Raw genomic sequence first — 8956 nt, forward strand, 5'->3', positions numbered from 1 at the left:
CTGAAATATTATTTTAAAGGGATACGCCTTATGGATTGATGTGTTTGTGAGAAACAGAGGAAAGAACGTGGCTTGCCAAGACGTGAGAAGTGACGTTGATATATTTAGGCTTTTGTCTCTTAATCTTTCTCGTTTGAAGCTTAAGTGTCTGATTGACAAGGAGGCTGGCGGCCACCCCGTCTCCCCTGTTGTTGCCGCGGCTCCCACTCGGAGCCTCCAGCCTCCCGGTACTGTCAGCCAGTCCAGGTGGGGCAGATGTGCACGGCAGTGCCCCCTGGTTTCTCCTCCGGAACAACAGGCTCACGCACGCATTTCCTCCATTTCACGTTCACTCTAGAGACTAGTAAATGTGGGGAAGTATGTGAATAGATCTAGTAATAGGCTTCTTCTGGCTTTCGTGATTTACTCTCAGAGGACGGGAGCTATAAGAGCACTAAGGGAAAATGAGGAAAATAGGAACTTGAGGATTCAAAGACTACCTTTCTTTCACTTTGCACCAACTGCATTGTCTGCTAAACGGACAGCTCAGGCTGCTTGCTGCAATAGTTTAATGAGTAGTGAGGCAGTCGTGTGAAGAAACATCACTGTGAAGGTTTGTAGCCTTACTTAGCACATCAAGGGTCTGTTGCTTCGTTTTTTATTTTTATTTTTGATGTGTATTCATTTTTGAGAGAGACGCAGCGTGAGTGGAGGAGGGGCAGAGAGAGAGGGAGACACAGAAGCGGAAGCAGGCTCCAGGCTCTGAGTTGCCAGCACAGAACCTGACATGGGGCTCGAACTCATGAGCCACAAGATTGTGACCTGAGCTGAAGTTGGACGCTCAACTGACTGAGCCACCCAGGCGCCTCTTGGGTCTGTTGCTTTTGCCATTCACGTCTTTCTCTTGCACATTTGACCAAAAAACGATTCATGTCCCACATTGTTGGAGCTCATAAGTGCTACAGTAGGAGTGAGTTCGGATGTTAGGAGTTTGGGGGACACATATTGGCCTGTGAGAGAAGTAGGAAGGCTGCGGAGATCTGTGCATATCAATACATCACCCGTCAGGGGAAGGCACCAAAGAGGAGACCCGCTGATGAGCCAGTCCTGAATGAAATGAGAATTTTTCTGACCTGAGGGAAGGCAACTGAATAAAGAAGAGCAGGGGGAAAAGAGGTGAGTGCTCAAACCCAGGGTAGAGCATCAGTCTTTCCTGAATAGGCCCTGTGAACGCAACTGGTCTTAGCTTTGGTGCCCCTTTCGTCTGAGTTGTACTAGCAAAAAGCAATATAGAAGTGTCTTTAGAACATATGTGCAAGTCTTAAAACTGAGTATGTGACCTAGTTGTCATTAACGCATTTATTTGCCATTATCCTTCAAATTTTAATAGTCCATGTGTTTTTAAGAAGCTGACGGGGGACTAGATACTTCTTGCGAAATAGGACATCAAGACACTAAATTTATTTAATGTTTATGGCATGACAGTGCTCCAGGCAGGTAGCCTCACCGTTCCAGAAACCCTGATCCCCAGATCTCACAGCCCCAGTAACCCACTTGTTAAAACCTCTAAGCTTTTAAGTAATTCTTGTCTTTTTAACTCCGTTCATCAGAAGTCCGTCAGAAGGAACGTCTGTTAACCTGTTTGAGCCTCGGCTCTATGGAAGTCTCGACCTGTGAGCATCACAGTTAACAAATCTCACGTTTCTTTAGTGCATCCCAAGTTCAGAAACTCCCAGGGCACACACGGACTATTCAGACCATTTTCCCCCAGTTATTTTTGGCTCAGAAAGTATGGACATGTTTATCAGAAAGCAAGATTTTGACATCAGGAAACACTTCCTAACTTCATAGCCCCTTTCTGGTTCCTGGATGTATTTTCCAATGATAGTATTTTGCTCTGTAGATTTTCTCATCTTCTTTTAGACAGTGGCAGAAGTCAGGGAGATCGAGGGGCTGTCATTCATTCTGGGTTTGAAAGCCGTATGTTGGATGCACACTCCCAAGAAGGCACTGCCAGCATTATCTCTGTCCATTGAAAACTCCAAATTCCACATGATCATTTTTTGCTTTTTCAGGATTCCCCTATTCATGGTTTACATTTAAGTCCTTTATAATCGAATAACCCTTGGAAGTTTGATTAGAATGATGTGGGTATACATGTTGTAGTATAACTTATGGGTCACCAACTTTTTCCATGGTACGTGTTTGAGACTTCTGCTGCTCCTGTGCTCTGTCATAGCAAGAAAGCGGCCATAGACAAAACAAATGAGCATGACCGCATTCTAATAAAACTTGATAGGCACTGAAATTGGAATTTCATATCATTTTCATTTGTCAACAAATATTTTTAATTTTTTTAATTACATAAACATGTGGACCTTCTCTTAGTTCAAGGGCTGTACAAAAACAGGCTGTGGGCCAGATTTGACCGACACTTTGTAACTGATGCAAGTGTAGTAGTAAATGCATGGCAGCTTTTACCAGTAGTTAAAAAAAAAATTTACCTGATTGTTTTGGAATTCAAAAAGGTATAGTAGCAGGAAGAACTTCAGAGTATTGTAGGAGGCGTTTGATTTGTTTCACTTTTGCTAATGATGATGTTCAGAACGTGGTGCTCGGGCTGAGCTGGGGCTCATCTTGGAGGGCAGTGTGGCCTGGGAAGGTAAAGACAACATCAGTTTCCCTTCCTCTGAGCACTCCCCCGGAGCCGTTCCTTTGGTACCTTATCCGTGTTTGTTTTCTTTTGTGAAGTTGTGTAATCAGCACGCCTGCAAGGGAAAAGAATCCCACAAATGTGTGTGGTTTGAACTCTAGTTTTCTGGGGGATCTTGTGCACATGACAGCATGATAATGCTTTTCATTTCTTTAGATGTTGAAGTTAAAATTTCACAGGTGAAATAGACCAAGATATCATCTGTTCAACTCTATACTTTTATAGAATAAACTGAGCGCAGAAAGTAGAAGCGACTCATTCAGAGCCACACCGTTAGTCTGTGCTTGAGCTACGACTGGAATGCAGGTGTCCAGACTCCCAGTTCAGTGCTCTTTCCACAGCAGGAGCCAGCCCTAGACAACTTGACTTGATTTTTTAGCTTCGGTAAGTTTGCAGTATGTTCGGTTTTAAAAAACAGACCTAAAAAGAAAGAAAAAAAAAAAAAACAGTTTTGACATTTCTATTACTAAGAAGGGTTAAAGATGGCAAAGCGAATTTTTTGGAAGACTTTCAGTTCCTCTGAGGCATTTTGCCTTCACGTCTGGTAGCTGTCACCAGGTAATTGATGGTGTCTATTTACAGGAGCGCAGGCTTGGTGGTTAGGTTTATTTCAGGGATAGATAACTGAGGGAAGTAGGGCTGTAGCTTTTTTTTTTTTTTTTTTTTAATTAAAAAATTTTTTTTTAGTTTATATTGAGAGCATTTGAGCCGGAGAGAGGCAGAGAACGAATCCCAAGCAGGCTCCGTGCTGCCAGCACAGAGAGCCCGACACGGGGTTTGAACTCACAAACTGTGAGATCATGACCTGAAGCAAAATTGAGAATTGGATGCTCAGCCAACTGAGCCACTTAGGTGTCCCTTTTTTTTTTTTATTTTAAGGATGCTCCACACCCAGTGTGGAGCTTGGACTCAACCACCCTGAGATTAAGAGTTACATGCTCTACCCACTGAACCGGCCAGGCGCCCCTGTAGCCACTCTTTTAAAAGCACTGTGTATGATTTTTGTTTAATATTCTTAAACTGCTAATTTTGAAAAAATATTCTCTCTTTTTTTATTTATGAGTAGAAAAGTACCTTGGAACAGAGGCTCTACTAGAGGGGAAAACTCCTTGAATCGTGTTTTGTCACTGACTTAACTCTTTTTATCTCCGCTTCTCTAACCTCTCTCTCCAGCCTCCTGCACCCTGGCCACTTCCGGGTACCACCTAGACCCTAAGCGGCTCGGTGGGTCTTCACACATCTGCCCTCGCAGATCTCTTACTTTCCCCCCAGATTCTCCAAGTGTGGTCACAGTGCTCGGGGACTTGGAAGGAATAGAGTTCAGGCCCCACCCCAGACCTACTGACTCAGAAACTTGGGGGTTGGGGTTCAGCAAAGTGCGTGCTCACAGCCCCCCACCCTGGGACTCTGGTGCATGCTGCAGTTTGGGAACCCCTGCACTGGACACCGGGAGACAGAGTAGTTCGGTACTCAGTCTTGGCCTTCAAAAGGGGATAATGTTCATCTCGGATAACTGAGTTGACAGTGGTTACAATTATTTTCCAACAGAGTGATTAAATTGTGCACGCGTCTTTAAAAAGTTAGCAAACTCTAATGTCTTTCCTTTCCTCTCGTGATAAAACTCCTTAAGGTGGTTGACAGGGTCCTGCAGATCTGGCCCAGACCTTATTTGTCCCCAAACTTGCACTCTCACCTCTCACTACACTCTAGTCCAAGAGATCTTTCAGTTCTAACAACACCCACTGTCTGTTGGGCTCTTTGCAGATGCTTCCTCCAAAACCCTTGTCCTCCCAGCTCCATATCCTGTAGGTCTCGGGAGGGTCAAGGCCAGGCCACCAGTATCCTGGAGCTCAGTCTTCATCACCCATTTCATTGCCCTGCTTGCAGCAGGGCTCCCCTGCCCTCACCTGTGTTTTGTCCGAGAGTCTCTTCTAACCTCTCTAGAGGCTCCATTAAAGGGTTTAAACAGGTGTTAGGCAGGTCTTGGCAAATTGCCCCTTCCCCTGTCACTGAGGAACTGAACTCAGAGTAGCTGACCCATCTGTGTCTTACTGGTCGTGCACGGAGTCCCAGATCTTTGCCCTGCTTGCTGTGTCCCTTGCCTACTCTCAGAGTACCCAGGGAGATCTATGTCTGTCTCTTGTGTCTAACTTCATTTTCTTGATTTAAACCCTTTCGTGAGAAGCAGCTTTACTCAGTGACTGCCACCCTTGTGGAGACGCTGACTAGCAGCTCTAGAAACTAAATGATCTCTTAGTGGTATTGGGAATTCACTGCGTGCGGGAGTATAAAAGCATGACCTTAAGAGGTAAGGCCTTGAGTTTGAATCTCAACTTTGCCACGTCCGTTGCGCAGAGTACTTGAATTTTCTCGTTCTGTTTCCCTCTCCATAAAATGTTAGGATTGTTGTGCACATTCACTGAGATCTGTCCCTGGTTGTTTCACCTCCCTCTTTCCCCAGGTGAGTAAGAGAGCTGCCGTCCCCACAGCAGACACCATTGGGCGGCAAGGCTCTGGTCCTCCCACACGTGAGCAGAGCTGAACCATTGCATCTGGGAGAGCAGGAGAGGCCTGGGCGACAGCCAGTTTGTGTGTGTGCATATCTGAGAAATGTCTTGATTAGGTTGTCTGAAGGACTGGACCCAATAAAATGTCCCTTAACCCCCTGTTGCCTTGGCAGGTGGCACAAATAGCTGAATTTCCTATCTTTCTGGCTACCTTCTCTTTTTCGGTCTCGCTTGGCTGCTCGACCTCTGCTGAACTTCTAGAGCCGTTGGTGCGCTCCAAGGTTCTGTCCTGAGTTTTCTTACCCTATCTATGCCCTGCCTCTAGGTGATCTCACTGAGTTCCTTGAACTGTATTTTTCTTAACTTTTTATTTCGAAATAATTGGAGACATCTTTATAAGTTACAAAAATAATAACAGAGTTTGCCTGTTCTGGACATTTCCTATAAGCAGAGCCGTCTAATATGTAGTCTTTTGTGACTGGCTTTTTTCATGTAACATAATGTTTTCAAGGTTCGTCCACACTGCGTTGTGACACCAGTTACTTCATTCCCCTTTTTTTGACTGAGTGATAACTCATTGTATGGATGTACCACATTTTGTTTATATTATCTGTTGGAACATTCAGATTGTTTTTACTTTTTTTTAACAGTTTTAATTTTTTACTTTATTTTTTTTAAGTAAACTCTACGCCCAGTATGGTGCTTGAACGCAACAACCCCGAGATCAAGAAGTGTATGCTCTGACCGAATCAGCCATGCACCCCTTTATTTTTTGACTAGTATGAATAATGCTCCCACGAACATTTGTGTACGGGTTTTTGGGAGGAGGTATGTTTTCACACGTCACTTGGGCATGTACCTGGGAGTGGAATTGCTGGGCCATCTGTAACTCCGTTTGAGTATTTTCCAAAGTGGCTGCACCATTTTACATTCACCCCCACAATATATGAGGGTTCCAGTTTCTATGTATCCTCGCCAACGCTTGTTATGTGTTTTTAATTGTAAACGTTCTAGTGAGTGTAAAGTGGCATCTCATTGTAACATTGACTAATACTAATCTTGCCCAGAATAGTTATTACTGTGATACTTGCTACATTTTCTACTTCTATCATTTATTCCATGTTTTTTTAATTGGAATTGTGCTATAAGGAAAAACCATGCCATTTCCTCCATTTATTTACTCAGTTATTTATGTGCATCAGTATGGACTTGTGGATGTTTATTTTATGGGTCATAACCCATTACATTTATTTATTTATTTATTTATTTATTTATTTATTTATTTATTTATTTATTTATTATAAGCTTGTTTATTTTGAGAGAAAGGAGATGAGCTGGGGAGGGACAGAAAGGGGGACAGAGCATCCAAAGCAGGCTCTGTGCTGACAGCAGAGAGTCTGATCCGGGGCTCAAACTCACGAACCATGAGATCATGAACCATGAGTTCAGGCCCCACCTCAGACCTGAAGTCGGGCACTCAACCGACTGAGCCACCCATGCGGCCCTATCAGTGTTTATTTTGTTGCTCATCTGTTATCCCAGATTTGGGCATCGGGAGTGCCTTCATCTTGGTTCACGGATCCTTTCAACATGTACCCATGGTCTTCTTTGTGCTCCTTACTTTCTGGCTTCATAAAATGTTCCAGGCAGCTTTTGCACTTCTTTGCTCCCTTGGCATCCTTCTGTACTTAACCCCGGTCCTAGCCCTGACACCAAAAATTTCTCCAAGGAACCTTGGTTCCTTTCACTGGAGATGTGGTTAGAAACCAAGATCTGGCACTAGGTGTAGCTCATTGCTGCTAGCAACTCCTTGACTTTAAGTTGAATCCTCCAAAGACCCCCACATTGGTATTATCATCCCTAACCTCATTCCAGAAATCCACACTCCTATTCCCAGTTTCCTGCCTTTTGTTTCCTCTTGGGTATCTAAGGCACTTTCAGCAGAGCCCTTGATATCTAGCACTAACTGCCCCTTTCCCAGTTTCCCCATTTTAGCAGACTACACCATCATCTTTGTAGTTGCCCAATGTAGAAATCTTGAAGTTCTCCTCTGCTCTCCACCACCCATGCGGTCCATCAACAAGTCCTGTTGACTCTACTTTCAAAACCTGTATCTGTCCACTTCCTTGATCCACTACTATCACCTAAGTCTGGGCCACACGACTTTCCACCTGGACTAAATGCAAGTGACCTTCTAACAGTTGGTTTCCTACTTTGATTCTTTCCTTCTCAAATCCATTCTCTTTACAGCAGCCAGATTGCCATGACCATGCTTAAATTCTCTCAGTGTCTTCTTGGCACATTTTAATAAAATCATATTCCTTGCCTGCCTTCTAACCTACCTGACCTGCTCCTTGCCTGCTTCCCTGACCTTACTCTGTTTCTAGACTTTGCACCTGCTTGAGCCTCTGCCCTGGCTGTTCCCTACTCAGAATGCTTTTCTCTGATTTTTGCAAAGCTGCCTCATTCTTGTCATTCACATCTCAGTTTAAATATCACCTCTCCAGAGAGGAACCCTTCCAGACCATCTACTCCAAAAACGCTCACAGAAACATCACCCTGAATTCTTAGCATCTCACTGCCTGTGGGTTTTTTTCCTCATGTGTATCCCTTCATATGTTGAATGTCCCCACCCCCTGCTTGCTTGTAAGCTTTGTGAGAGTGTGGCCTTGTCTTTCTTTTTCTTTCTTTCTTTCTTTCTTTCTTCTTTCTTTCTTTCTTTCTTTCTTTCTTTCTTTCTTTCTTTCTTCCTTCCTTCCTTCCTTCCTTCCTTCCTTCCTTCCTTCCTTCCTTCCTTCCTTTCTTTCTTTCTTTCTTTCTTTCTTTCTTTCTTTCTTTCTTTCTTTCTTTCTTTCTTTCTTTCTTTCTTTCTTTCTTTCTTTCTTTCTTTCTTTCTTTCTTTCTTTCTTTCTTTCCTTCCTTCCTTCCTTCCTTCCTTCCTTCTCTTTCTTTCTTTCTTTCTTTCTTTCTTTCTTTCTTTCTTTCGAGGTATAATTGGTAATATTAATTTCAGGTGTACAACATAATGATTCACTATTTGTTTATATTGTGAAAAGGTCATCATAATATGTTGTTCCTATCTGTCACCGTACAGGTACAAAACTTTTTTTCTTGTAATGAAGACTTTTAAGATCTACTCTTAGCAGCTTTCAAATACACAATAAGGTATTATTAAGTAGAGTCACCATGCTGTACATTACATCCCCGTGACTTATTTTATAACTGAAAGTTTGTACCTTTTGACTTCCTTCATCCAATTTGCCCATCACACCCCAACCTCCCTGGCAACCAATCTTTTCTCTATATTTATGAGCTTAGTTTTTGTTTGCTTGTTTTTTAGATTCCACGTGTAAGTGAGATCATACAATATTTGTCTTTCTCTAACTTTATTCACCTAACATAATGCCCTCAAGATTCATCCATGTTATCTCCAGTGGCACAATTTCGTTCTTTTTGGTGGCTGAGTAATATTCTGGGGTGTGTGTGTGTGTGTGTGTGTGTGTGTGTGTGTGTGTACATCTTCTTTATCAACTCATCCATTGGACATTTAGGCTGTTTCCATATCTTGGCCATGGTAAATAATACTGCAGTGAACATGGGGTTTTCATTTTCTTCAGATAAACACCCAGAAGTAGAATTGCTGGGTCATATGGTAGTTCCATTTTTAATTCTTTGAGGAACCTCCATACTGTTTTCCATAGTGGCTATACCAATTTTTTAAAGATTTTATTTTTGGGGCACCTGGGTGGCTCAGTAG

Source organism: Leopardus geoffroyi, chromosome E1 (assembly GCF_018350155.1).
Source record: "Leopardus geoffroyi isolate Oge1 chromosome E1, O.geoffroyi_Oge1_pat1.0, whole genome shotgun sequence".
Classification (NCBI taxonomy): Eukaryota; Metazoa; Chordata; class Mammalia; order Carnivora; family Felidae; genus Leopardus; species Leopardus geoffroyi.